The following is an 8,861-nucleotide window of genomic DNA, read 5'->3' on the forward strand; positions in this document are numbered from 1 at the left end:
CTCACTCACACTGACCCTCACTGGGGGACGGGTCTCACTCACACTGACCCTCACTGGGAGATGGGTCTCATTCACACTGACCCTCACTGGGAAACGGGTCCCACTCACACTGACCCCCACTGGGGGATGGGTCCCACTCACACTGACCCTCACTGGGAGATGGGTCACACTCACACTGACCCTCACTGGGCACGAGTCCCACTCACACTGAACATCACTGGCCACAGGTCCCACAGACACACTGACCCTCACTGGGGCACGGGTCCCACAGACACACTGACCCTCACGGGGGGCGGGTCCCACTCACACTGACCCTCACTGGGGGATGGGTCCCACTCACACTGACCCTCACTGGGACACGGGTCTCACACACACTGACCCTCACTGGGGGACGGGTCTCACTCACACTGACCCTCACTGGGGGACGGGTCCCACTCACACTGGCTCTCACTGGGGGACGGGTCTCACACACTGACCCTCACTGGGAGATGTTCCACTCACACGGACCCTCACTGGGAAACGGGTCCCACTCACACTGACCCTCACTTGGGGACGAGTCCCACTCACACTGACCCTGACTGGGACACGGGTCTCACACACACTGACCCTCACTGGGGGACGGGTCTCACTCACACTGACCCTCACTGGGGGACGGGTCCCACTCACACTGACCGTCACTGGGCACGGGTCCCACAGACACACTAACCCTCACTGGGAGATGGGTCCCACTCACACTGACCCTCACTGGGGGGCGGGTCCCACTCACTGACCCTCACTGGGGGATGGGTCCCACTCACACTGACCCTCACTGGGAGATGGGTCTCACTCACGCTGACCCTCACTGGGACACGGGTCTCACTCACACTGACCCTCACTGGGACACGGGTCTCACTCACACTGACCCTCACTGGGACACGGGTCCCACAGACACACTGACCCTCACTGGGACACGGGTCCCACTCACACTGACCATCACAGGGAGACGGGTCCCACTCACACTGACCCTCACTGGGGAATGGGTCTCACTCACACTGACCCACAATGGGGGATGGGTCCACAGACACACTGACCCTCACTGGGGGACGTGTCCCACTCACACTGACCCCCACTGGGGGACAGGTCTCACTCACACTGACCATCACTGGGACACGGGTCCCACTCACACTGACCCTCACTGGGGGACGGGTCCCACTCACACTGACCCTCACTGGGGGACGGGTCCCACAGACACACTGACCCTCACTGGGGGATGGGTCCCACTCACACTGACCCCCACTCGGGGACAGGTCTCACTCACACTGACCCTCACTGGGGGACGGGTCCCACTCACACTGACCCTCACTGGGGGATGGGTCCCACAGACACACTGACCCTCACTGGGGGACGTGTCCCACTCACACTGACCCCCACTGGGGGACAGGTCTCACTCACACTGACCATCACTGGGACACGGGTCTCACTCACACTGACCCTCACTGGGGGACGGGTCTCACTCACACTGACCATCACTGGGACATGGGTCTCACTCACACTGACCCTCACTGGGGGACAGGTCCCACAGACACACTGACCCTCACAGGGACACGGGTCTCACTCACGCTGACCCTCACTGGGGAACAGGTCCCACAGACACACTGACCCTCACTGGGACACGGGTCCCACTCACACTGACCATCACAGGGAGATGGGTCCCACTCACACTGACGCTCACTGGGGGACGGGTCTCACTCACACTGACCCGCAATGGGAGATGGATCTCACTCACACTGACCCTCAATGGGGCACCGGTCCCACACACTGACCATCACTGGGGGATGGGTCCCACACACTGACCCTCACTGGGGGACGGGTCTCACTCACACTGACCCTCACTGGGAGATGCGTCTCACTCACACTGACCCTCACTGGGCACGAGTCCCACTCACACTGACCATCACTGGCCACAGGTCCCACAGACACACTGACCCTCACAGGGACACGGGTCTCACTCACACTGACCCTCACTGGGAGATGGGTCCCATTCACACTGACCCTCACTGGGGGACGGGTCTCACTCACACTGACCCTCACTGGGGGACGGGTCCCACAGACACACTGATCCTCACTGGGGGACGGTCCCACTCACACTGGCTTCACTGGGGGACGGGTCTCACACACTGACCCTCACTGGGAGATGTTCCACTCACACAGACCCTCACTGGGAAACGGGTCCCACTCACACTGACTCTCACTGGGGTACGGATCCCACAGACACGCTGACCCTCACTGGGGGATGGGTCCCACTCACACTGACCCTCACTGGGAGATGCGTCTCACTCACACTGACCCTCACTGGGCACGAGTCCCACTCACACTGACCATTACTGGCCACAGGTCCCACAGACACACTGACCCTCACTGGGACACGGGTCTCACTCACACTGACCCTCACTGGGAGATGGGTCCCATTCACACTGACCCTCACTGGGTCACGGGTCTCACTCACACTGACCCTCACTGGGGGACGGGTCCCATTCACACTGACCCTCACTGGGCACGGGTCCCACAGACTAACTGACCCTCACTGGTAGATGGGTCCCACTCACACTGACCATCACAGGGAGATGGGTCCCACTCACACTGACCCTCACTGGGGGACGGGACTCACTCACACTGACGCACAATGGGGCACCGGTCTCACACACTGAACCTCACTGAGGGATGGGTCCCACACACTGACCCTCACTGGGAGATGGGTCTCACTCACACTGACCCTCACTGTGCACGAGTCCCACTCACACTGACCATCACTGGCCACAGGTCCCACAGACACACTGACCCTCACTGGGAGATGGGTCCCATTCACACTGACCCTCACTGGGACACGGGTCTCACTCACACTGACCCTCACTGGGGGACGGGTCTCACTCACACTGACCCTCACTGGGAGATGGGTCCCATTCACACTGACCCTCACTGGGCACGAGTCCCACTCACACTGACCCTCACTGGGGGACGGGTCTCATTCACACTGACCCTCACTGGGGGACGGGTCCCACAGACACACTGATCCTCACTGGGGGATGGTCCCACTCACACTGGCTCTCATTGGGGGACGGGTCTCACACACTGACCCTCACTGGGAGATGTTCCACTCACACGGACCCTCACTGGGAAACGGGTCCCACTCACACTGACCCCCACTGGGGGATGGGTCCCACTCACACTGACCCTCACTGGGGGATGGGTCCCACTCACACTGACCCTCACTGGGAGATGGGTCACACTCACACTGACCCTCACTGGGCACGAGTCCCACTCACACTGAACATCACTGGCCACAGGTCCCACAGACACACTGACCCTCACTGGGGCACGGGTCCCACAGACACACTGACCCTCACGGGGGGCGGGTCCCACTCACACTGACCCTCACTGGGGGATGGGTCCCACTCACACTGACCCTCACTGGGACACGGGTCTCACAGACACACTGACCCTCACGGGGGGCGGGTCCCACTCACACTGACCCTCACTGGGGGACGGGTCCCACTCACACTGGCTCTCACTGGGGGACGGGTCTCACACACTGACCCTCACTGGGAGATGTTCCACTCACACGGACCCTCACTGGGGGACGGGTCTCACACACTGACCCTCACTGGGAGATGTTCCACTCACACGGACCCTCACTGGGAAACGGTCCCACTCACACTGACCCTCACTTGGGGACGGGTCCCACTCACACTGACCCTCACTGGGACACGGGTCTCACACACACTGACCCTCACTGGGGGACGGGTCTCACTCACACTGACCCTCACTGGGGGACGGGTCCCACTCACACTGACCGTCACTGGGCACGGGTCCCACAGACACACTAACCCTCACTGGGAGATGGGTCCCACTCACACTGACCCTCACTGGGGGGCGGGTCCCACTCACTGACCCTCACTGGGGGATGGGTCCCACTCACACTGACCCTCACTGGGAGATGGGTCTCACTCACGCTGACCCTCACTGGGACACGGGTCTCACTCACACTGACCCTCACTGGGACACGGGTCTCACTCACACTGACCCTCACTGGGACACGGGTCCCACAGACACAGTGACCCTCACTGGGACACGGGTCCCACTCACACTGACCATCACAGGGAGATGGGTCCCACTCACACTGACCCTCACTGGGGAATGGGTCTCACTCACACTGACCCACAATGGGGGATGGGTCCCACAGAGACACTGACCCTCACTGGGGCACGTGTCCCACTCACACTGACCCCCACTGGGGGACAGGTCTCACTCACACTGACCATCACTGGGACACGGGTCCCACTCACACTGACCCTCACTGGGGGACGGGTCCCACTCACACTGACCCTCACTGGGGGACGGGTCCCACAGACACACTGACCCTCACTGGGGGATGGGTCCCACTCACACTGACCCCCACTCGGGGACAGGTCTCACTCACACTGACCCTCACTGGGGGACGGGTTCCACTCACACTGACCCTCACTGGGGGATGGGTCCCACAGACACACTGACCCTCACTGGGGGACGTGTCCCACTCACACTGACCCCCACTGGGGGACGGGTCTCACTCACACTGACCATCACTGGGACACGGGTCTCACTCACACTGACCCTCACTGGGGGACGGGTCTCACTCACACTGACCATCACTGGGACATGGGTCTCACTCACACTGACCCTCACTGGGGGACAGGTCCCACAGACACACTGACCCTCACTGGGACACGGGTCTCACTCACGCTGACCCTCACTGGGGGACAGGTCCCACAGACACACTGACCCTCACTGGGACACGGGTCCCACTCACACTGACCATCACAGGGAGATGGGTCCCACTCACACTGACGCTCACTGGGACACGGGTCTCACTCACACTGACCCTCACTGGGAGATGCGTCTCACTCACACTGACCCTCACTGGGCACGAGTCCCACTCACACTGACCATCACTGGCCACAGGTCCCACAGACACACTGACCCTCACTGGGACACGGGTCTCACTCACACTGACCCTCACTGGGAGATGGGTCCCATTCACACTGACCCTCACTGGGACACGGGTCTCACTCACACTGACCCTCACTGGGGGACGGGTCTCACTCACACTGACCCTCACTGGGGGACGGGTCTCACTCACACTGACCCTCACTGGGAGATGGGTCTCATTCACACTGACCCTCACTGGGAAACGGGTCCCACTCACACTGACCCCCACTGGGGGATGGGTCCCACTCACACTGACCCTCACTGGGAGATGGGTCACACTCACACTGACCCTCACTGGGCACGAGTCCCACTCACACTGAACATCACTGGCCACAGGTCCCACAGACACACTGACCCTCACTGGGGCACGGGTCCCACAGACACACTGACCCTCACGGGGGGCGGGTCCCACTCACACTGACCCTCACTGGGGGATGGGTCCCACTCACACTGACCCTCACTGGGACACGGGTCTCACACACACTGACCCTCACTGGGGGACGGGTCTCACTCACACTGACCCTCACTGGGGGACGGGTCCCACTCACACTGGCTCTCACTGGGGGACGGGTCTCACACACTGACCCTCACTGGGAGATGTTCCACTCACACGGACCCTCACTGGGAAACGGGTCCCACTCACACTGACCCTCACTTGGGGACGAGTCCCACTCACACTGACCCTCACTGGGACACGGGTCTCACACACACTGACCCTCACTGGGGGACGGGTCTCACTCACACTGACCCTCACTGGGGGACGGGTCCCACTCACACTGACCGTCACTGGGCACGGGTCCCACAGACACACTAACCCTCACTGGGAGATGGGTCCCACTCACACTGACCCTCACTGGGGGGCGGGTCCCACTCACTGACCCTCACTGGGGGATGGGTCCCACTCACACTGACCCTCACTGGGAGATGGGTCTCACTCACGCTGACCCTCACTGGGACACGGGTCTCACTCACACTGACCCTCACTGGGACACGGGTCTCACTCACACTGACCCTCACTGGGACACGGGTCCCACAGACACACTGACCCTCACTGGGACACGGGTCCCACTCACACTGATCATCACAGGGAGATGCGTCCCACTCACACTGACCCTCACTGGGGAATGGGTCTCACTCACACTGACCCACAATGGGGGATGGGTCCCACAGACACACTGACCCTCACTGGGGGACGTGTCCCACTCACACTGACCCCCACTGGGGGACAGGTCTCACTCACACTGACCATCACTGGGACACGGGTCCCACTCACACTGACCCTCACTGGGGGACGGGTCCCACTCACACTGACCCTCACTGGGGGACGGGTCCCACAGACACACTGACCCTCACTGGGGGATGGGTCCCACTCACACTGACCCCCACTCGGGGACAGGTCTCACTCACACTGACCCTCACTGGGGGACGGGTCCCACTCACACTGACCCTCACTGGGGGATGGGTCCCACAGACACACTGACCCTCACTGGGGGACGTGTCCCACTCACACTGACCCCCACTGGGGGACAGGTCTCACTCACACTGACCATCACTGGGACACGGGTCTCACTCACACTGAAACTCACTGGGGGACGGGTCTCACTCACACTGACCATCACTGGGACATGGGTCTCACTCACACTGACCCTCACTGGGGGACAGGTCCCACAGACACACTGACCCTCACAGGGACACGGGTCTCACTCACGCTGACCCTCACTGGGGAACAGGTCCCACAGACACACTGACCCTCACTGGGACACGGGTCCCACTCACACTGACCATCACAGGGAGATGGGTCCCACTCACACTGACGCTCACTGGGGGACGGGTCTCACTCACACTGACCCGCAATGGGAGATGGATCTCACTCACACTGACCCTCAATGGGGCACCGGTCCCACACACTGACCATCACTGGGGGATGGGTCCCACACACTGACCCTCACTGGGGGACGGGTCTCACTCACACTGACCCTCACTGGGAGATGCGTCTCACTCACACTGACCCTCACTGGGCACGAGTCCCACTCACACTGACCATCACTGGCCACAGGTCCCACAGACACACTGACCCTCACTGGGACACGGGTCTCACTCACACTGACCCTCACTGGGAGATGGGTCCCATTCACACTGACCCTCACTGGGGGACGGGTCTCACTCACACTGACCCTCACTGGGGGACGGGTCCCACAGACACACTGATCCTCACTGGGGGACGGTCCCACTCACACTGGCTTCACTGGGGGACGGGTCTCACACACTGACCCTCACTGGGAGATGTTCCACTCACACAGACCCTCACTGGGAAACGGGTCCCACTCACACTGACTCTCACTGGGGTACGGATCCCACAGACACGCTGACCCTCACTGGGGGATGGGTCCCACTCACACTGACCCTCACTGGGAGATGCGTCTCACTCACACTGACCCTCACTGGGCACGAGTCCCACTCACACTGACCATTACTGGCCACAGGTCCCACAGACACACTGACCCTCACTGGGACACGGGTCTCACTCACACTGACCCTCACTGGGAGATGGGTCCCATTCACACTGACCCTCACTGGGTCACGGGTCTCACTCACACTGACCCTCACTGGGGGACGGGTCCCATTCACACTGACCCTCACTGGGCACGGGTCCCACAGACTAACTGACCCTCACTGGTAGATGGGTCCCACTCACACTGACCCTCACTGGGAGATGGGTCCCACTCACACTGACCCTCACTGGGGGATGGGTCCCACACACACTGACCCTCACTGGGGGGCGGGTCCCACTCACACTGACCCTGACTGGGGGATGGGTCCCACTCACACTGACCCTCACTGGGGGATGGGTCCCACACACACTGACCCTCACTGGGGGGGCGGGTCCCACTCACTGACCCTCACTGGGGGATGGGTCCCACTCACACTGACCCTCACTGTGAGATGGGTCCCACTCACACTGACCCTCACTGGGGGATGGGTCCCACTCACACTGACCCTCACTGGGAGATGGGTCTCACTCACACTGACCCTCACTGGGACACGGGTCTCACTCACACTGACCCTCACTGGGGGACAAGTCCCACAGACACACTGACCCTCACTGGGACACAGGTCCCACTCACACTGACCATCACAGGGAGATGGGTCCCACTCACACTGACCCTCACTGGGGGACGGGACTCAGTCACACTGACGCACAATGGGGCACCGGTCTCACACACTGAACCTCACTGAGGGATGGGTCCCACACACTGACCCTCACTGGGAGATGGGTCTCACTCACACTGACCCTCACTGTGCACGAGTCCCACTCACACTGACCATCACTGGCCACAGGTCCCACAGACACACTGACCCTCACTGGGAGATGGGTCCCATTCACACTGACCCTCACTGGGACACGGGTCTCACTCACACTGACCCTCACTGGGGGACGGGTCTCACTCACACTGACCCTCACTGGGAGATGGGTCCCATTCACACTGACCCTCACTGGGCACGAGTCCCACTCACACTGACCCTCACTGGGGGACGGGTCTCATTCACACTGACCCTCACTGGGGGACGGGTCCCACAGACACACTGATCCTCACTGGGGATGGTCCCACTCACACTGGCTCTCATTGGGGGACGGGTCTCACACACTGACCCTCACTGGGAGATGTTCCACTCACACGGACCCTCACTGGGAAACGGGTCCCACTCACACTGACCCCCACTGGGGGATGGGTCCCACTCACACTGACCCTCACTGGGGGATGGGTCCCACTCACACTGACCCTCACTGGGAGATGGGTCACACTCACACTGACCCTCACTGGGCACGAGTCCCACTCACACTGAACATCACTGGC

This window comes from Mobula birostris, chromosome 21, assembly GCF_030028105.1.
Source record: "Mobula birostris isolate sMobBir1 chromosome 21, sMobBir1.hap1, whole genome shotgun sequence".
NCBI classification, from domain to species: domain Eukaryota; kingdom Metazoa; phylum Chordata; class Chondrichthyes; order Myliobatiformes; family Myliobatidae; genus Mobula; species Mobula birostris.